Source organism: Haemaphysalis longicornis, unplaced genomic scaffold, assembly GCF_048455015.1.
Source record: "Haemaphysalis longicornis isolate Haplotype H1 unplaced genomic scaffold, Haemaphysalis longicornis Haplotype H1 scaffold_109, whole genome shotgun sequence".
Classification (NCBI taxonomy): Eukaryota; Metazoa; Arthropoda; class Arachnida; order Ixodida; family Ixodidae; genus Haemaphysalis; species Haemaphysalis longicornis.
The window spans coordinates 139,046-161,295 of NW_027526213.1; the positions used below are offsets into that span (position 1 = coordinate 139,046).

Here is a 22,250-nt window from a genome sequence, read left to right on the forward strand (position 1 = left end):
TAACCGGTGGTTGGTATGGGTAACAGGGTGTAATTCTAGAGAAGGCAAGCGCTGCAGGGGCGGAAGAATGTTAGGTGGGCAGATGAGATCAAGACGTTTGCGTGGATAAATTGGTCACAGTTGGCACAGGACCTGGGTAATTGTAGTATAATTGGACAGGCCTTTGCCCTGCAGTGGGCGTAGATAGGCTGGCGATGATGATGATGTTAAGGTATTTGTTTTTCCTGTCGTTGAGGTGGTAGCCAGCGCCACTCGGACCACTCGGGGTGAAGGGGACCTTCTTTTCAACCCCCGGACAGTGACTCGAGTGTCTACGACATGTCGATAGTGGTCGACCAGCGTTCAACCCTCTTAAGATCCCTATGGAACCAAGAATGCCAGAACCGAGGCCCCTGCTATGCTTGTAGCGAATCAGAATAGGAAATGAGGGGGTCGTTGAAAATAACACAGAATTCAGGTTTGGCAGTGAAGAAAACCTCGGAAAGCAAAGGGGAGGGATGTGGTAGGTCATCTGTCTCTCTCTCTCTGTATATGTGTATATATGTATATAGCGAATCAGAAATAGGAAATGAGGGGCTCTGTGAATTAAGACAGAATAAGGTTTGACAGTCAAGAAAACCTCGGAAAGCAAAGGGGGGAATGCGGTAGGTCATAGAAAAAGATGAAAAATTTTTAGTGTCGAAGAGAAAGTGGTGAAAAAATACCCGCCGGGTGGGATCCGAACCCACGGTATTCTGAAGGTCGTGGGTTCGGAAAAGATCCCCAGGTGGTCAAAATTAATTAGGAGGCCTCCACTACGGCGGGCCCTATCGCCTGCGTTGCGTCTGCGCGTTAAATCCTACAATCCATCAATCAATATATGGCTCAGAAAAATAAACGGGGTGAAAATTACTTTATAATACAAAAAAAAACATTTCCGGCCCCGCCTACTTAGTGGCGGTTGGTATCGCTAGCGCGATCGAACGAGGCATGACGCAGGGGTGCGATGGGAAGAAGGCCGCATCTTTATTGTAGCAGTGTTTATATACCGAGCGAGACCAGAAAGGGTGCGTACCCTCGCCGCACTATCGTATCAAACGGGGCGGGTTTGACACGAGGCACATGCTGGGCAAGATATGATACATCCTCCTTTGAGTATAAAACAATTGACACGTGAACACAATTCAAAGGCTCACAAAATGTTAAGCACTCATTCACGGCATTTGAACAAAGTTTTCGTTGTAAGCCAGCTGTCTCGGCGCGTTGCGTTGTCGCTGCGATCTTGGAACTTGTGTAGCTGTTGTGCCCGGGATCGGGGCCGCGGGCATGTACCCCGGCAACGCGACTGGAACCTCATGCGCCGTAGCAGACGGTGCTTCGTCCTCGTCGCTTTCGGGCTTTCGGGAAGGTCTGGGCTGAAGTCCTCACTGGTTAGCAGCAAATGTTGACGATTCCGTCGCAGCTGCCGCTCTTCTGTCGTGACGTCGTAGGACCTTGGATGCCCGGAAGGCCTCACGACTTTAGCTTTCTTCGCCCATGCTCCTTTGGAACCGTGGCCCCTGTTTCGAGCGGCGCCAGCAGTCTTCCAGGGCGGTTGGTCTGGGAGCGCTTCACGATGGAGTGTTCCGGTCCGGTCTCCATGTCTGGCAGGGTGTTGCACAGTCTTCTGCCTTGCAATATCTCCGCTGGAGCCATGCCGCACTCCAGTGGCGTTGTCCTGTGAGCAGAAGACCGAGCCAGAAATCTTGCTTTGCTTCATATGTTTTTTCAGGATTCTCTTAATAACCTGGACGCCTTTCTCAGCCAAACCATTCTATTGCGGATATCCTGGAGTGGATGTGATGTGTCTGAAGTCGTATGCCCTTGAAAAGGACCTGAACTCGTGACACGAAAATTGCGGGCCATTATCTGAAAGGACTTCCAGGGGAATGCCGTACCTAGAAAATATGGCGCTGGTAGCCTGAATGACAGTGCTCGCCGATGTGTCACGCAACTCCTCCACTTCCAGCAAATTTGACAGCGCGTCGTATACGTTTAGGTACGATCGTCAACCGTACTCGAAGATATCAATGCCAACTTTTTGCGACAGCATCTCGGGCACCGGGCGCATCATTAAAGGTTCTTGCGGCTGAGTATACGCGTACTGCTTGCACACTGCACACTTCTGCACGAATGCATCAATGTCGGCGTTAATGCCAGGCCAAATACAAGTCGCCTTGCTCTTTCTTTGCATTTGTTGATGCCCATGTGTCCTTGGTGAATTCTTTCTAAAGTGTCTTTCCTCAAACTCTTGGGAATTACCACTTTACATCCTTTCAAGAGGACACCTTTCACCTGCGTCAGCTCTGTAGAGAATGGCCTCAACTGTCCCTCTATGCGTAGCCCGTGTTCCAAACTGTGCAGCACCGCTTTAAGATACGAGTCCCGACTCGTTTCTGCTGCTAGTTGTTTCCATGTGTCATCACTGACAAGAGATGAAACGACACTTACGGCGTGCACTTCCACATCATCGCTCCCGACATCACTGGCATAACTTGAGGTGGGCGCCCGTGACGGCATGTCACCCAGTAGAAGCTTCTTTCCTGGAACGAATCGCATTTCTGTGTCATAGCGTATCAATCGCAGGAAAAATCGTTGCAGGCGGCGGCATATCACCTATGGGTTTCTGGGCGATAGCGAGCAAAAGGTGATGGTCGGTCTCTATGATAACCTTTCGGCCATACACGAAGTGGTGAAAGCGTTCGCAGCCGTAAACGCAAGCCATCGCTTCCTTCTCAATTTGCGAATAACGCTGCTCAGCTTGAGTTAGTACACGGGAGGCATAAGCGACCGGGTTCCATGTGTCCTTATTGCAGTGAAGCAGCGCCGCTCCGATACCGTTCTGCGATGCATCGCTCGATACTTTCGTGGCTTTCGTGGGGTCGAACACTGAAAGTACGGGCTGCCTGCTGAGGTCAGCGCAAAGTTGCTCCCACTCGAGCGCGTGGTTTGTACTCCATTCAAACATTGTATCTCGCTTCAGCAGGCTTCGCAAGAAAGTTGTCCTCTCGGCTAGTGATGGGAGGTATTTGCCGAAATAATTGGCGACTCCTAGCATCCTTTGGACCGCCGATTTGTCCGCCGGCGCAGGCGTCTGGAGCATACATTTTATCAAGGAGGGGCTCGGCCTGATGCCGTCCTTGCTGATGACGTCACTGAGATACTCTCTCGTGTACGCCGATTGTGCATTTGGCCGGGTTAAACGTTAAGCCAGCTTGTTGGGCTGCTCGTAGTGCCGACCTCAGGCGCGCGTCATGCTCTTGCCGAGTTGTGCCCCAGATAAGAACATCATCAACGTACACCCGGACACCCGGAAGGCAGTCAAAAATTTCTGTTAAGGTTTTCTGAAAAACCTCAGATGCCGATGATATACCAAACGGTAATCGCAAAAAACGGTACCGGCCGAAGGGCGTGGAGAACGTGCAGATTTTAGAAGTTTCGTCATCGAGCGGTATTTCATGGAACCCTGAATTTGTATCTAGTCGAGAGAACAGCGTCGCGCCAGAAAAACTCGGCTTCTATATCCTCACGCCTAGGCATCTCGTAGTGTTCTCGTTTCAGGCATTGATTTATTTTTCTAGGGTCTATGCAAATGCGCAGCTTCCCGTCGTTTTTCCGGGCAATTACAAATGGACTCACCCAGTCCGTTGGTTCGTCGACTTTTGTGATGTAGTGGCCCCGTTCCATGCGCTCGAGTTCTTTGAGGGGCTTCTGGAGAGTCAGGGGTACGCGCCGAGTTGGTTGGACCACCGGCACCGTTCCCTTGTTGAGGACCATCTTGTAGACGCGTTTGACACAACACGGACCGGTGAACAAGTGGCGAAAGTCATCGACGATTTCTTCAGAGCTTGTACGAGAGACGGCGTGTACGTGCGGGATCAATCAAAGTTGCTCGCTCGCCTTCAAGTCTAAAATGGCCTGCCCTTGTGTACCCCGAAGAAGTCGAGTGCAGCGGTGTGGTCATCCAGCGTCACCTCCATTCGCGTCATCCCTGCATGTTTGATTACACCGCCACCGTATGAGCGAAGCACAGCGCAGCTGGGCTTCAGTGCTAGCCTCGGATGCATCCTGCTGAACACTCCGAAGGGCAGTAAGTTTGCCTGTGATCCTGTGTCAATCTTCAGCGTGACTTGGATGCTTTGTACTTGCGCCTGAACGACCCAATCACGTTGACTTGTCACTCTTCTTACCGACACATCGAGCACTTCAAAGTCGTCTTCATGCCTTCCCACCTCGTCAACTTGCGATGCGTTTCTGCAACATATGGCGAAGTGGTTTTTTCGTTGGCATCTTCGGCATGTCCGTCCGTATGCAGGGCAGTTTCCTATAGCGTGCGTGCGTGCGCACTTCTGGCATCTGCGGTTGCCTTGTCGATTTTCACCTTGGCTCTGCTTCGAATTCCGCACAGCGTTTACTTGATTTTGCTGGCTGTCCCATACGCCTCGGTGAGACGCTGTTGCCTCCGCTGCCTTGCAAACTTGCTCTGTCTTATCTAGGGTCAAATTGTTGTCACTGAGCAGCTTTTTCCGGATTTTATCATCGCCTATTCCAAAAACGAGCTGGTCCCGGATCATGGAATCTGTTAGTGCACCAAAGTTGCACTCACGAGCTTGTTTTTTCAAGTCTCGCAGGAAGTGTTCCAGGGGCTCACCTGGGCCTTGACTCATATTCCGAAAGACGTAGCGCTCGTGTACTTCGCTGTACTGGGTGGCGCAGTATTCCTCGAACTTCGCCACAACCGTTGCGTAGTCCTCTCTGCTCTCGCTGTCGGCGAACGTGAAGGTGTTGAAAACTTCGAGCGCTTCTTCACCGGCGACACTCAGGAATAAAGCTGCCTTCGACTTCGCCGATCGAGGTTTTTCAGGTGGGTCGGATGCGGTCAAGAAAAGTTCAAACCTCTGAATGAACAGCTTCCAGTTCTTGCCTGCGTCTCCTGACATGCGCAGCGGGTCGGGTGGCTTGAGCAAATCCATGGCTGTTCCCGTAGTCGCGGTCCTCGGGTGAAGTCGTGGGTTTGACTAGCCACTTCTGGCACCATGTATCGCTAGCGCGATCGAACGAGGCATGAGGCAGGGGTGCGATGGGGAGAAGGCTCAATCTTTATTGCAGCAGTGTTTATATACCGAGCGAGACAAGAAAGGGTGCGTACCCTCGCCGAACTATCGTATCAAAGGGGGCGGGTTTGACACGAGGCGCATGCTGCGCAAGGTATGATACATTGTTAACGTTAGACGGGGCTGAAATCAAAATTCTAGTAGGTAATTTTTATCTTCCAAAATTACGAAATCTAGGGAATTGTTACTTTGTAGTTGTAATTCTTCGCTGCATTTTTGTTTGTGTATAAAAATTGTATACAGCTGGTCGTCTTACGTATGCGTGAGTATAAATATAAACAAGGCTCCCGTTCCGGATGCCGAAACGTCATTTTTTTTTATTTTCTCTGGTGGTCGGCGTATTCTTTATTATGTACTTCAGGGTCATTCCCGACCAGACGGGCGTCCGTCGAAGCCTCGATTTCATAAACTTATTATTGTGTGTTCACATACGACCGGATATATAATGAGGCATACAAGTCTATAGGTGTTCCAACCACATACAATTGTGTAAGGTCCTAATTTTCTTTTCTATATTGGCAATGCCTTCACAAGTTTTGTGTGTCCCTTTTTTTAATGCATTGCTTCAGCATTTGATAATAGAGCTTTCTAGGCAGCTTTAAAATTTGAAAATTTTGTACTAAAATTATTATGAAAACCAATTTCTGTACCGGTACACAATTTCTGGCGTGGTGGTGAAATGCCTTTTTTTCTGCTTTTCATGAATTGTGATTGTTGAAAGGAACTCCGAAAGCGCCCAGCTTTACATTGTACCACCACATACCCCAGCCAAAATATATTTCTCATCTTTTTTTTACTTTCAGCGGATTTTCAGATGCCATACTTAAAGCTCAATGCGACGATCAAACGGTAAGTATCGGTTAAAAGTAATTATGACTTATAAGCCAGAGTACAAACAGAATAAAGTAGAACCCACTACATTACTGCAGAAAACGTTAAGTGAAGAAATGGGAAAGTGTGCACTTCTCTCTTTGCTGTCTGATGTTGGAACACCAGAATTTTTGCAGGCATTTGAAGCGCTATAGTTTTTATGCGCTCAAATGAAGAGTTTGGATAGTTTTGTTGGCTAAGAAACACCGGTGATTCAAAAGTGCCTACAGTATTTTAGGTAGTTCGCCGATATTTGTGCAACGCATAATGTAGTTGAATATTTTGTTCCACTTCTTACTCCGAATAGCGCTATCTTAGGTCACTATCTTTCATACCGCGCAGGCCTAGGCGTTCCAGAACTGCTTTGATACCAAAGCGATATTGGAAAGGTTTTAGGACGAAGGCTTCTAAAATTCCCCGCCTAATTCATGTCTACGAACAGAATTGTTGGCACATAAAGTTTTATATTCGCTTCTATTCGATCTTACATATTTTCAAGGTACCTCCACGACACATCGAAACTCTAGTGCAAGCGTAGATAAAAATAGTTTGCCCTTTATACATTAGTGTAAGTATTGCGTACCTAAAATTGCAATCTAGCCTCCGCTGACTGTGAACATATGTTCCCTTGTGTTTTGGTTCGTTGTCAAAATTTCCCCGGAAATTTTGGTGATTATAGGGGAAAAGCGGCTTGTTTTAACAATGCTAAATAAATGACCAGTGCCTGAAGGCCAATTATAAAGCATCTAGGTAACTTTTACGTTTTAAGCTGGGTTCGAAACTAATTTTTTATCCTTGCGCATTCTGTAACACGTCGAATGTATTTTATCATCCGAACGAACATACTGGGGACACTTGTGAGTCATGGGGGTAACAAGACTCAACGTCTTTGTACAAGGCATTTGTAGTGGACGTTTGAAAGGTGTAGATAAAAGGGAATACGAGTTAGGCGAGTTAGCGAAAATTGCTAATTTAGGAATCACCTCGCCTAGCACGCAACGCATAGATAAAAAAAACTGGTCCAGGCAAGAAGAAACACCACATCCTTGCTGACAATGCGACCCAGAACTCATATAAGTTTATTTGCAAGTAGTAGTAGCAAAACCTTTATTTGGGGAAGGGAGGGCTAAAGCCACTTGGTGGGAAAAATGGGATATGGAGGAGGGGATTACACTGGTTGCTTCAGTTGCAGGCACTTTTTCTTCTATTCACTGACTGTTCGGAGGAGGCTTCGCCGGGGTCGCCCTTCGTCAGACTACTCGCGACAGACCACGTTTGGTTGCACATTTGCCTATTTTGTGTAATAAAGACTTATCTAATGCGGCATGTGCTTCTTGGTGTATGGTGTTTAGATCAATTGATATTTTGTACGTTGTGCCCCTCGTTGACACTAGCTAAACTGGGGAGCACTGGACCAAACACCCAAAATGTCAGTAAAGGTTCGATCAGTAAATCACCAATTTAACGTAAGCACGTCCTCATTTCAAGGATGCGATAGAAAGTGGCTATCAAGAGGGGAAATCCGGCTACGGCATTGCGTAAACAAAACGGCATTGTATTATACCGGTTATGCGGGTTTCTTCGGCGCCCTCGGCGAAGTGCTTCGCGTGTGGCGTTGCCGGATGCTCTTCTTCGAAAGATAACATTGCATCAAGCATAGTCTGCACTTTCCGTCCATACACCAAGCGAAATGGTGTGAAGCGTGTCGTTTCCTGCGTCGCCGTGTTGTAGGCCAACGTCACCTACGGCAGTATTTCTTCCCACGTTTTTTATTGTACATCAATGTACATGAGTAACGTGTCGACGAATGTTTTGTTGCGTCTTTCCTTGGACCCATTGGTTTGCGGATGGTAGGCTGTCGTTTTCGTGTGCGTGGTATGGCTGATTTCTAACGTTTCTTGCATCACATGGGCAGTAAACGGCGTTCCCCTGTCTGTAAAGATGCGTGACGCAGTTCCGTGTCGTAAGACGATGTTTTTGATGAAAAATTTGTCCACTTCAGCTGCTGTTCCTCTTGATAGAGGTTTTGTCCCGGAGCAACAAGTCAAGTAGACTGTTGCGACTACGATTCATTTGTTTCCAGAAGCCGATAATGGGAAGGGTCCTAGCAGGCTCATGCCTATCTGCTCGAAAAGCTTGGCGGGCGGTTCTATAGGCTGAAGAAAGCCCGCTGGCCTTAATGGTGGCGTTTCCCGGCGCTGCCATTGACGACATGTTTGTACGTAGCATTTGACGCTCATGGTGAGCCTTGGCCAGTAGTATTTCTGACGCACTCTGGCCAAAGTTTGCGTGAAACATAGGTGTGCCGCTGTCGGCTCGCTGTGACAAGCAAAGAGGATGTCATTCCGGAGGTTTTGTGGTACGACAAGAACATATGCCCTGTCGCTGGACTCGCCGTTTTTCTTGTATAGGACTCCCTTTTGTAAAAGGAAAGAAGACAGTGCTCTAGAGAGGTGCCGTAGTATGGTAGCGCTCCTACCCTCGAGGTGGTCGATGAGCGGCACGACATTCGAGTCAGTGCGTTGTTTGTCCGAGAGTTCGGACGCGTTTATTTCCCACAAAGAAGTTGTCTCATCCTCGGTGTTTTCGCATGGCCATTCGAGTGGAGCACGAGATAGACTGTCGGCATCTGTGTGCTTGCGGCCTGATTTATAAGCTATGATAATATTGAACTCTTGGAGTAGCAAGCTACAACGTGCAAGGCACCCGGAAGGGTCTTTCATGTTTGGCTAACCAGCACAAGGGATGGTGGTCGGTTATTACTTTAGAAGGGCGGCCGTAAAGGTACGGGCGGAATTTCGCTATTGCCCAAATCACAGCAAGGCATTTTCTTTCAGCGGTGCAGTAGTTAGATTCCGCTGGCGAAAGCGCACGACTTGCATAAGCAATGACCTTCTCGGCTCCTTCTTGCCACTGAGCTAGCACCGCGCCGAGTCCGATGGTTATGAAGTCCGTGCGGAGCTCGGTTTCAGCCCCCTCGTTGAAATGAGTGAGCACGGGATGCAACTGTAGGCGATGACGGAGTTCTCTGAAGGCTTTCTCTTGCTCTTGAGTCTACAAAAATGGAATGTCTTCTCTGGTTCGGCGCATGAGGGGTTCAGCAATCCTTTAAAAGTTGCTGATGAAGCGGCGGTAATAGACGCAAAGACCAGAAAGCGTCGGGCGCCTTTTTTATCTCGTGGGACCGGATAGGAAGCCACGGCAGCTGTTTTTCCTGGGTTCGGTCGCACTCAATGAGCGTTCACCACATGCCCTAGGAACTTAAATTCGGTGAACCCAAAGTGGCAATTTTCCGTCTTCAGTTAGAGGCAAGCTGACGGAACCACTTCCAATAATTTTTTCAGTCGCAGTAGATGTTGTTCAAAAGTTTTGAAAAAAACGACGACTTAGTCTAAGTAGACGAGACACGTCCGCCATTTCAGAGCGAAAGGGAGCGAAAGGCAGTACTGTGAATTCATACAGCCCATCGGGGGTGACAGAGGCTGTATTCTCCCGATCGCTTTCGTCTATTTCGATCTGCCAGTAGCCACTCATGAGGTCGACAGAAGAAAAATACTTGGCTCGCAGAAGTCTCTCCAACGAGTCGTCAATGCGCGGAAGTGGATACGTCTACTTTTTCATCACGCTGTTCAGTTTTCTCTAATGGACGCAGAAGCTTAATGTTCCGTCTTTCTAACAAGAACCACTGGGGGCGACAATGGGCTGCTTTACAGCCGAATGATGGCATTTTCAAGCGTTTCCTTTACCTGTGTTTCGATTGCCTCCCGCTCCTTTGAAGACGCGCGGTAAGGCTATTGTGGTATACGCCTCGAGCTTCGCGATCGCTGCGCCGCCTGCATCCGCGTCTCTGCGGCGTTGACGGGATGTGCGCTGCGAGGCTGATAGCGGCTCGTGCAGTGTTTTGGTTCTGTTTTGCTTCTTTTAGCATTTCCGCGCCCTAAAAAAACTTGTTATGGTGACGTCTATAATCAAAGAGTATGTTTAGGTCCCTTAAAAAGCAGCTGCGTCTTCGTAGAGCACGGGATCGCCTGCAAGAGCTACCCGGGGACGCGGTTCTGCGCGCATCGTCGCCGCTCTTCCGGGCGTCGGCGACGGTAGCAGCATATCACCCCTGTCACCTCCAAATACGTCAGGCACAAATGAATTCAACTGCCGCCTCGTTTAGACCTGATACTGGCACAGTGAGAGGTTGGCTTCGTTTTGCAGCGTGGACAACGAATACGGCTTCGTTTCGAATATATACGTCGCAGAAAAATATGTTTCGGGGATGTGATTAGCCAATCCCGGACAATAACTTATGCATTTTATAAGAATATAAGCCATGCGAAAATGTTAAGTATATTTCAAGCCTGTACGTCATTAAATATGTGCCCACACATGCCTTATAGCAAGAACCAAGGCAATCTAATTAGAAACCACGGAAAAATAAATGATGTGCAAGTGCGGAAAAAACATAATATAGCTTTAACGGAAATGAAAAAAAAAAAGCGCAGCTTCTGACATGCTAAAGACGTTCGTCGAAACTTAAGCCAGGTAGGGTTGCTATTTCGCGAGACATCGGTAAGGGGGGGGGGGGGCGGGGGGGGGGGAGGGGAAGTGGACGCTGTGTACAAATGCGGAGCGGAATCAAGCAAGGGATGTTTTGGTAATCACACACGCAAATCTCGCGTTCACTGTCGTTTTGGTTTCCGACTTCAACGAACACCTCATCGTTCGGTGGACGCATTTTTGGAAGTATACAGGGTAGGCAGTGCACAAGCGATGAAAGGTGTCGTTGGAAGAGTGTGGTATGTATAAGGCCCTCTGATTTCAGTTTCTCCTTTATTCTGCAGGGTCCCTGTGCCATGTGACGATATTTAGAAGAAGCGTTTACTTGCGGACGCCGATTATATTCTAAGCCAGTCTGAGCGCTGTTCGCAGAGGATATATGTAGCAGACGAATGTTTGCAGGCGCTCACCTCACGACAAGACGACTCTTTGTCGTGTGCTGATCCCCGTATATAATTCTGCATTATCCGTCATACTTACGTTAAATACTCCCGAAATTGACACACACTGGCTTGTGAATGGTGGTGACCAATATCTGAGGTATATTATTGGCAAAAGTAACTGGCGTGCTGTCAGGTATGAGTGTTCCGCTGAATATATTAGCGCACAAAACAGATTTACATCGTAGTCGTATGCCCGTAGCATGAACATCAGAGGAACCGGTGGTTATGGAGACACTGCTAGTAAATTCAGGGCAGTGTAACTACGATCAGGTCCATGCATACGCCGGTTCCGCGACGCTGGCCTGTGACACATACCTGGCGCTTATACAGACCGAATATACAGTCAAACACGGATATATCGAACTCCAAGGGGATCGTGAAAGAATTTGATATATCGATAATTCGATATATAAAATAGGCCTATCTGAAGATTCTCTGACAACTCCGCACATCACTGAGAGTTTTGTGAAGTCGTGGTAAACGGTAATTTACCGCTTTGACCGTCAAAGCACGGAAAATTCGAACCGCAGCATGATGACCACCGCACTTTAATTATCATTGAAATGTCTTTGAGCTTCGCTTGTTTTTTCTTCTGCATCGTAGAGTTCGCCAAATTGTCTTCAAGAGTACAAACACACACAAATGAGAAAATCAACGCTGTACACTGTGCCACAACAGAGGCGAATAACGCTCACGTAACCTCGGCTGCAGTAGGCGGTTGGGAACGTTGTCAGGCACTGCATGCCGTTATCTTCAGTATCCAAACCGAACACCTCCCCCATCTGGAGGCGTGCAACGAAGTCGCTTTGCACCCGACACGCTCCGGAATACCCGGGGTGGGTTGTGCTGCATTTGCCTTTACGTCAACGTTGATGGGTGCATCGCCCTCAAAACTACTGCGAGGAATTCCGAACGACTTTTTAACCAACATCTTTTCAGCAGCCTTCACCAGACGAATTCCCGCCTTCATTGCTCCGAAATAAATGCCTTGTACAAAACAAACACACAACGCCGCATCGGTTCCCCTGCACGAGCCACCAAACAGCTCAGTCACAGAAAAAGAGGGCCTCCGGTCAATTTCTTTTGCTCCTTTATATCCTTTCGCCCCAACCACTATCCGCGTTCTAGCTATCATGGAGCTGCCCCTCGTGCTAGCGTGAAAACAGCTGTTGAAGGCCATCGAAGCGACACAATGCCGCGGACGCCGCCTCTGTCTCACCGAGCCAGGCAGCGCCTGCGATGAGTCAAAATTATCATCAACTCCACACCACCAGAGGACGCAAACTTTCAGGGGAGCCTTCAGCGCGGAATTCGATATATCGAATTTGCCCGTGATCAGGAGTTCGATACACGCGCACAAAAGCCCTATACTTTTGCATGGGATTTTCAAGGGGATGTTTGCACTGTTCGATATAGACAATAATTCGATATATCCGTGTTCGATATATCCGTGTTCAACTGTACCACACTAAGATCGCGTCAAAAACATTTACACTCTCGTAAACTCACCCCATTTGCGAACAGAGTGACTGCTCCACATAAACATGGATTTCCAACGTCCGCAAACGCTAAATCTCAGTCGTGAACATGCCGCAAAAGCAGCGGCGACAGTGGGGAGCGGGACGCGGACTCCCGCACCTGCTTTCGAAACGGGCCGCTAGGGGGATTTCAGTGGCGCCCCTACAGGCCGCGCTCGAGGCGTATAGGGACGGGGCAGCTGGACGGGTGGCGCCACCACTCGGCGCTCCCCTAGTTGGTGGAATGAGCCGGTGCATTGGACTACACAGCCTTCCGGTGTTTTTGTTGCGTTTGCGTCGGTGCTTTGAAAGTTTTGGTAGTGTTGTGAGCGGATATGTGCGGTGAAACGAAGTCTGGACATATGTTTAGGGTTCTTAGATGCAGTAATGGGTACGTAAACTTCTCGGGCGCTTCTAAGATTGGGTATCGGCTAAAATGACATGGTGCTTTTTGCAGCGATCTACGCTTCGCTCCACCCGTTCAGAGTACGAATGTAACTACTATTATCAGCATTAATTTCTTCTTAAATTGACTAGCGTCAACGTAAATGTATTTGACACTTCTAAGTTTGGGAATGGGCTACATTGACATGAGCGATTTTTGCAGCGCTCTGCGCATGGCCCCACGCGATCTGAGTAGGAATGAAACTGTTAATATTATTATCCATTTGTTCTCTGGTTTTAATGACTACGGTTTCCACGCCAGCCTTAACGCTGAGATACCACGATACGTTTGCTTTGAAGAGAAAGACACCTGCGTACGAGATCTATTGCCGTGTGGCCGTGGAAACGTCGCGGCAGTTTACATTTCCTTTCTGTAACCGTGAGCTCTGTGCCTTCGCTTTTGGTGAGCGACACAGTTACAGCATGGGAGCCTGAGAGCCGAAGTGGAACTCCCACGCTTGTAGTGATCATTTTATCAAGAGCCAAAGTTATTCAACCACCCAACAGCCCAAGCTACAAACTATCCCTCCATCTCTTCCCGTTTTACCACCTGCGTGGTAAAACGGGTTAAAAAATGCGGCACTGTTAAAACATGTGGCAGTGTTAACGTCAACCTGTCTTTTTAAATGCTTAAGTATTTTTATAGAGTACATAAAAAAATTGTGTAATGCCTTGAGAAGACAAGAAAAACGCGCGATTAGTTGCCTCAAATAATAGTGCATCAGCCTGAGTACATTTCCGACACATTGGGAGCAATTTGTATTTGGAGATGGGTGCATGGAAGTTCAAAATCAAACAGCAAAATCATCGAGCCCTCCGTCTAACGATTACGATGGTTGAACGAGAAGCTTTCTTCGTGCGAAATCGAATGGGTAATGGTCACAGTCAAAGACGCTGCGATCAAAAGACCAAACTGCGTGCTGGTCAAATTCAAAGCTCAACTAGTCAAAGTTGAAATCCAGAAGTCAATCAAGGAAACCCACACGAGGAAGCTTTGCTATAAACCATCATCGTCGTTAGCCAGAGGAGTGCATGCTTTTTCAAGCGCAGGTGGCAGCTTGTGAACTGCCCGCAGCATTCAGTTGTGAAACTGAGTACAGGTTTTCAGCACCCTCCCGTCTCGCGTTCTTCAGCCACGCAGGAATTTGTTTTTGAAAAATCATTAACCAACTAACCAGCAACCATTGCCATTCTTGTAAGCCAATGCTTTTCTACGACAAGCAGTAGCGTTCTATTATCATCCGGTATTGATTCTGTAAGCGATTCCCGATGACTGTAGTAAGAGAATTTCTGTGAAATTAAACACGTTTCTGGCGTAGTTATTGAAGTTTTGGAAGCGTCGTTTATCACAATTTCTGTTTTGATGTAAATCTTAGAAGGCACCCCCAACTTTGTCTTTCGCTTGTGCACCACGCCGTTTCGTCATCAACTGCCAAAGACCAGCGCCGCAGCATTCCTGGATCGGTTGTACACACCGGCTTTGTGGGAGCATTTAGCTGCAATATACTTCTCGATACGCCAAACTGCATGCAAGCACGAAAAAATTGCGCAAAGGAACGGACTTTATGTTCCAGCTTGAATTCGAGCTTGGCGCATTGAGTGTCGTCTGCTATTTGTAATTACTGAGTATGGGCGCAAATAATGCACATTGCATGCCTCGTAAAGGTCGCCTCCGCGCTCAAGGTTTACCGATCTGAGAAAAGGTCCTTGTGGTTATTTACGCTTTGCAAGCCGCACCGCAGCAGAACGACAGAAAGTCATGCACGACTACGCTGCGTTGACCGGCACCGGCATTCCACTGACGAGCGGTTCGCCACGGGCGGCGCTGTTCGCTGAAGCGACGGTAATGCCGCGCAATGGCCGCCCGGTCCCAATATGGCTTGCATCTTCTGTTATGATGCGGTGTTTCTTAATAGGTTTTAAGCGCAGTTTGTTGGATGAGGCGAATCAATCTTTAAACTTGGATAACAGTTCCGGGAGTGTGGTTTTTTGTTCTTCAGAAAGCTTCGGGCTGATGTCGACGTTTTCTAGCGTGGGCTTCCTATTGTAATCACCGTTGTCTCCTCCGAATGCAAAGCAGTCCACCACCTCGGTAATATTGTCGACGTAAGCTACAGTGGTTCCGCGAAAGAGGCGTCGGTTTTCGTAGCCGAAATTGGTGACCAGTAATTCTACCCGACCATCACGAAGCTGCAGAATGCCCTTCCCGGCATGGACGTGTGCTGTTAGCAAAAGCAAATGGTTGCCTTCGGCAATGAATTCACCGCTTTTCATTTCATCGCACTCAACCTCAACAAGAACGCTCCTTCGTGGTGGTACGTTTACCCCTTCTTCGATGACGCGAAGTTTCCGTCTGGAACCACTGTTGTCAGTTTTCTCGGCTGCATGCTCAGTGGCAAAGGCGATTCGGTGTCACCGAAGGTTTGTCACCGCGGCATGTTCGCGGAGAAAGTACATGCCGAGTATCAGGTCGCGAGAGCATTCCGGCATTATGAGGAAGGCGTTTTCACGAATACTCACGCGGGCAGTGCACACGCCGAATGGGGTGACAACGTGCCTTCCAGCGGTTCGAGTTTGTGCTCCCCACCATGGTGTCTTAATACTTTTCAGTCCCCTGGTAAGCCTGCCACTGATGACAGAATAGTGCGCTCCGGTATTCACCGACGCACTAACTGTATAACCGTGGACTAACGGGGGTAAATCTAAAAATAACCGACAATTATCAACAGGTTTCGCCGACATCGTTACTGTGCGCTGCGTTGGAGTCGTCGGTGGAAGTTGTTCAACAACTCTTCCTTCAGCGACCTCGCCTCAGAAGGCCGCTGCCCTTAGTTTCCCTGGGGAGGGCTAGGGGACCGTCCCCGTGGGGCACTTGTATAACTTGAATGCCCGGTAACTACCTCGACCCGGTAACTAATGGTGTCGTGCCCTTGCCAAGGCGCGGAACCCCTGCTCCGGAAGAGGGTGAGAAACTTTTAGAGGAGTGAAGCACCACGGCTGCTAAAGAAAAGTGACTGAAAAATCGTTCGTCCTCGAAGCTGTCAATTCTCCTGGCAAATTTTCGCAGCCTATTTAATAAACAGGACCTCCTATGCTCGTTCACTGAATCATGTTCGGCGGATATTGCGCTTGGAACTGAAACGGGGCTTTCCTCTGGCGTTAGTGATTGCGAGTTGTTATGGGCTAAACACTTTTCTGTATTTAGGAAAGATAGAACAGTGTTTCGCGGTGGTGGTGTTATTGTGGCTGTTAAAAAGAATTTGCAAGCCCATTTAGTCGATACAATTTCATGTATAGAGATCCTATGGGTGATAGTACGCGTATCTTCCTCTGTGCGTTGTGCTGTCGGGGTCTGTTACTGTCCGCCAGATTCTTCCCCCGAATTTATTGAGCACTTAAACGAATCGCTGTGCTTTATACAAAACAAGTACCCAAAATACCCAATAATTCTTGCTGGAGACTTCAATTACCCAGGGATTGATTGGCGGTCAGGCATACCACATGGCAGCACAAAAAGGCATTAATGTCGAGAATTTCTCGATGTGTTGTCTGCCTTTAGTTTGAGTCAAATGGTCAGATTGCCTACAAGTGTCGATAGAATTTCAGATCTTGTGCTGACCACAAAACCATGCAATATGCTTGTACATGTTTTAGATAACATCAGCGACCGCAACGTAGTGCATTGTGAGGTAACATTAGAAAGCTCCAAAACCGAGAATAAAACGAAAACAATTTTTAATTACAGCCGCGCGAACCGCACCATGATTGAAACCGAATTGTTATCGTTTTCCGCGCAGTTCTTCACTTCATTTGCTTTCAGAAATGTAAATGAAAACTGGCAAATTGTTCGCGACAAGCTTCTGGAACTGAAAGAAAAATACGTTCCAAGAATCAGTATCACGTCATCGACGCAAAGCGCGTGGTTTACGACCGGCGTTAAGCGCTGCATCAATAAGAAAAAGCGACTTTATTCCAAGGCAAGACGACCTGATTCAGCCGATGACTGGAAGCGCTAGAAAGAACACTTTAAACTGTGCAAAGCAGAAATCGAGGCAGCCAAGGAAAAATTTTTCAACAGCGATATAACAAACCTACTGCAGACCAACACGACAAAATTTTGGAAAGTGATAAATCCAAAGTACTCATCATCATCGTCCATATCATTGTCTGAAAATGGTACAGACCTTTCCTCATCAGAGTCTGCAGAGGAATTCAATTCTGTTTTTGTTCTGTGTTTACAAATGAAAGCCCATTACCATCCACTCTTAATATACAGTTATTAGATTCAGCAATGGATGACTTGCTTATCACTCAGGAGGGTATTGCTGCAGCCATTGAAAGACTCCCGACTAACTCTGCACCAGGCCCCGATGAAATATGCACCAAACTAGTAAAAATGACTAAAGTGGTCATATCCCCCATCTTAGTTGCTTTATTTCAGCAATCGATAGACAGAGGATGCGTACCGTTAGCTTGGAGAATTGCCCGTGTTATTCCCATCTTCAAGTCAGGCGACCCATCTGTGCCTCTTAACTACAGACCGATTTCCTTAACCAGCATAGTTTGCAAACTTCTAGAACGCATAATATTATCAGCCTTAATGAGCTACCTAACAAAACAGAGCTTCTTTTTTCTAATCAACATGGTTTTTTGAGAGGCCGTTCTTGTGAAACTCAGTTATTCGAATTAATGACTGATCTCCATAATGCAGTACATTCGTCCTCACAAATAGATGCTATATTCATCGATTTCGCCAAGTCCTTCGACAAAGTCCCTCGACAAAGTCCCTCACGTCCGTCTAATGGAAATACTTTTTGCTCTTAATATAAACCCTAAAATTAACAGGTGGATTAAGAGCTTCCTAACCCATCGGTTTCAGTCAGTAACCATTAATGATCATTCCTACTTTTTAGCTCAAGTAACTTCCGGTGTTCCACAGGGCTCAGTCTTGGGTCCTATCATATTTTTATTTTATATCAATGACATTAACACCAATATCTCTTTTACTATCCGATTATTTGCGGATGACTGCGTCATTTATAAGCAAATTAAAAACCCCCAAGATTTCTTATCCTTGCAAGCAGACCTTATTCAACTGACGAAATGGTGTAGGGATTGGCAGCTAGAAGTAAATGTGCCCAAATCTAACGCCATAAAATTTACCAAAACTAGCGCGTCTGAGCCCCGTCATTATTTTCTCAATAGTATGCCTGTACACACCGTGACCATGGTAAAATACTTGGGGGTCTACATAACGTCTGATGTAACCTGGAATCACCATATCGATACAATAACCAGCAAAGCTTCTAAATCACTCGGATTCATTAGGCGCAATCTGCATTCAGCTAACACATCCACAAAGCTTCTGGCCTACCAAACACTTGTTCGATCAAAGATTGAATATGCAGCGCTAATCTAGAACCCCCCCCAGTCGTATCTTGTAAATAAACTTGAGGCACTCCAAAATGAAGCTGCCCGATTCATTCTCAGGAACTACTCACGAACATCAAGTATAACAGAAATGAAACAATCCCTGAACTTACCACCTCTACAACAACGCCGTCTTTATAGTCTTTTATCGGTTTTTCATAGTCTATACCGCAGCCAGTCTTCTTTCGCTGCTTCGCACATAAGACCCGCTGGTCGCGTTTTTTCCCGTTTAGATCATGCATTCAAAGTTCAACCAATATTCGCGCGCACCAACCTAATTTTCTTTTCGCCACTCTTACTTGCTATCCGTCACTGGAATCAGCTCCCAGGTAACATCGTCACCCTCAGTAATGACGACTCATTTATCATAGAGTTGAAGTTATTCCTCAATGTATAAATTATTTTTCAGTGTTTGTGTCATTTTTGAACCTCTGAGATTGGTTCAATGTTCGATGTTTGTGTTATTTTGAACCTGGGTCATCTTTTAACCCTCGCATTTTAGGAATAAGATAACTGTTGTGCGCCTTTTGTGTACCCGTTTTTTGAAACTATGCATTTCGACATGAATGTATTTGTATTCGCATTTTTTTGGGTGTTGCTGCTTATAATGTTGCAGTGTGTTCTTTTTTTCATTGCGACCCCTATGTAACGACCGTAAAGGCCTTTAGGGTAAATGAATAAAAAATAAAAACAAAGCGTCGAAATTATGCTACTGGTGTTGCTGGTGTTCTGATGTGAGCGAGCGGGTGAGCTTACGGCACTTTTCGGCATGCTGTACTATTTCCGAAATGGGAGCGAACTCGGTTGGTTTGATCTGGGCAATACGGCAAAATTCTGTCAACAGTGCATGTGGGCTCCCGTCCGTAGAGCAGGAAAAAAATTGGGCCCATCTCCCCACGAGGAGGACTCGACTAAATGGGTCGCATAGGGGGTGGGTGTATTGCGTTAACGTTTAGTGTTTGGAGAGTTGGTGGTAGTGAATGCGTTGTATCAGCAGCTTCTTGACGTAGTTTGAATGAGTCAAGGATATAAGGCGCGTTCGTAGCCTTTCATTCTGTGTCGGTTTTTTGGTGCAGTGGAAAGAGCACCATGTACCTCGCGTTCCTCCCACAGGTAGTGACTGCGTTGTATCAGCAGCTTCTTGACGTAGTTTGAATGAGTCAAGGATATAAAACGCGTTCGTAGCCTTCCATTCTGTGTCGGCTTTGTGGCGCAGTGGGTAGAGCACCATGTACCTTGCGCTCCGCCCGCAGGGTCGTGGGATCGAAACCAGGCGCCGGTAAGTATTATTTTTTTATATAGTGTAGGGGGAGGGGTGCGGACTACTACGGACGCCTAGAACTGGTGACATCGTGAGTTAAAGAAATGCTCTGCATTTAAAAGGTGAGAATCCCGCCATCGTCTGCGTGGCAGTGTTGTAGGCGTACGTGACAAAGGGAAGTATCATGTCCCAGTCAGAATCGTCCGACGCAACGTACATCGAAAGCATATCACTTAAAGTGCGATTAAATCGTTATGTGAGTCCATTCGTCTGCGGGTGGTAAGACGACGTAGTTCGGTGAACAATGCGACATTCACGCAGGAGGGCATTGATGACTTCCGACAGGAAGACAAGACCTCGGTCACTGAGCAGGTATCGAGGAGCACCATGGTGAAGTATGAAGCGGCGTAACAAGAATGACGTGACGCCACGTGCAGTGGCAATCGCTAGCGCAGCGGTTTCTGCATAGCGTGTAAGGTGATCCATTGCCGCAATGACGCAATGGTTGCGAGCATCTGTGCACGGTAGGGGACCGTAAAGGTCGATCTCAATGCGGTCGCACGGTCTTTCTGGGCACGGCAGTGGCTGCAGCGGGCCCGCCGCGGGAGGAGGAGTGTATTTGCGCCGGTGACAGTTGATGCATGACAGAATGCACTTTATTCGCATCACGTACATAACGCATACATGACGCTGTAGGCCCGCGGAAAAGCGTGTACATTCCCCAATAGTAATACCGTAGGCAAAGCCGCTGATACGTTTTTAATACACCGGCGTCAACCCAGCTGGGGACAGCGCGGAAGGATGCGCATATGCCTGCGCGGAAGTGGCGAGGGATAACCAGTAACCATTTGCGACCTACCAATGGGTAGTTGCGCCTGAAGAGCATTTCGTCGCAGAGTGCAAAGCGGGCAGCTTGTCCGTGCAGCACACGAGATTCTTGAGCAGAGGACACGCCACAGAGGAAGACAATAGGCGAAGCAATCTAAGGGGTTACTTGCGCTGCTCAGCTGGCATGTCCGTGATGTCGAGGGACGGCATTCCGGCATCAACAGAAACGGAGGACGAGTCTTCCGCCGGTAGGCGGGAGCGAGGCAGAGCGTCAGCGCCAGAATGCTTCCGGCCAGAATGGTACAGCACACGGATATCGTGCTCATGAAGTCGCAGAGCCCAGCGACCAAGGCGGCCAGACGGGTCTTTGAGCGACGACAACCAACGCAAGGCGTGGTGGTCCGCCACAACGACAAAAGGACGACCGTAAAAACACGGTCGAAACTTTGTAAGCGCCCATACGATGGTCAAGCACTCCTTTTCTTTGACCGAATAATTTAACTGAGCTTTTGTGAGCGTACAACTGGAATAAGCAACGACATAAATGTAAAAACCAGCGTCTCGTTGGGCAAGCACTGCACCGATTGCAGCGCCGCTTCATCTGTGTGGATTTCTGTTGGCGCGGTCGGGTCAAAGTGTCGCAGAATAGGCGGGGAAGTAAGGATTCGCCGTAAATTTGCGAAGGCTTCATCGCAATCCCTCGACCAAGCGCCAACACCGCTTTCCTGGCCGAGAAACGCTGTGAAGGGTGCAATTATGGCGGCAAAGTTTCGGACGAAGCGGCGGAAATATATCCAATAAAGCTTCGTAGGGCCTTCATGGTTGTCGGTTTAGGGAACTCGGCGACCGCGCAAAGTTCGGCGGCGTCGGGAAGAATTCCCTCCTTCGACAGAACGTGGCCTTGTATGGTTAAGATTCGCGCCGCAAATTGACATTTCTTCATGTTAAGTTGCAATCGTGCATTTCCAAGGCAAGTCAAAACCTGCTTGTGATGGACTCGTTTCGCCTTGTGGGTGTACGACGCGTAAGAACGGTACTCGAGAGGGTAAGAGAAAAGAAAGTATATTAACAGTGCCACCAGAAAACGAGTCAGCGGAAAAAACGGTACAATTGCGAAGCACAACAGCAAAAACACACGATTCCGATACCCCTAACCAGTGTTCAACCGAGGGAAAAGAAAAAAACGTTCTCACAGCCGCCTCGACGGTGGATGTCCGGTGACGTCGATGGCGGGTCGTCGCCAGTCCGAGTCACGGTCGAGCGCTGGCCGTCTGTCGCCAGCTTTGCCCGATCGAGACGGCAGAAGATGCACCACGTCCTACGCGGCGGGTGCAGCGGTGATGCCGCCTGGGCCGTGATCCCGAGCCTTGGCCAGTCGCACGGTCACGCCCCGGTCGTCTGCGGGTCCCACACGGGTTGGCGGGCCCCGACTCACACGCCTCGAACTACTCGAACGGGATCACAGGAACTTCGGGTCCGCCCCCGGTCCTTGCCCGCTCGTCAGCTCCGAGTCTCCGCTGCCGCCCGAACCGCGTTCCACCTCCAGCCCTCTTCTTCCTTGTTCACGTCTTCGTGCGCCAGCGCGTGGTCCACTTTTTCCAACAATGATGGCCAATCCTCACAATCACCCCCCACTTCAAGAGGTTGTTGCGCTCAAACAACCTGCTGATGCTGTTCGGTGGTTGTCCGTGGGCCTTGATGCGGAGCGTTCAATGTCTTTCCCAACGCGCGCACACACACAAGCGCGAGGATAGTTCAAATTAACGGGTGTAAAAAA

The 22,250-nt window shown here is 48.2% G+C and overlaps 1 long non-coding RNA gene across 1 annotated transcript in view; it reads left to right on the forward strand.

Moving 5' to 3' along the window:
* LOC144160580 (uncharacterized) overlaps window positions 1-22,250 on the forward strand; it is a 53,184-nt gene that overhangs the window by 20,175 nt on the left and 10,759 nt on the right. The window contains exon 2 of the long non-coding RNA XR_013320394.1: window positions 5,936-5,981. This is a non-coding gene — a long non-coding RNA (uncharacterized LOC144160580). The remainder of the gene's footprint in view (window positions 1-5,935; window positions 5,982-22,250) is intronic.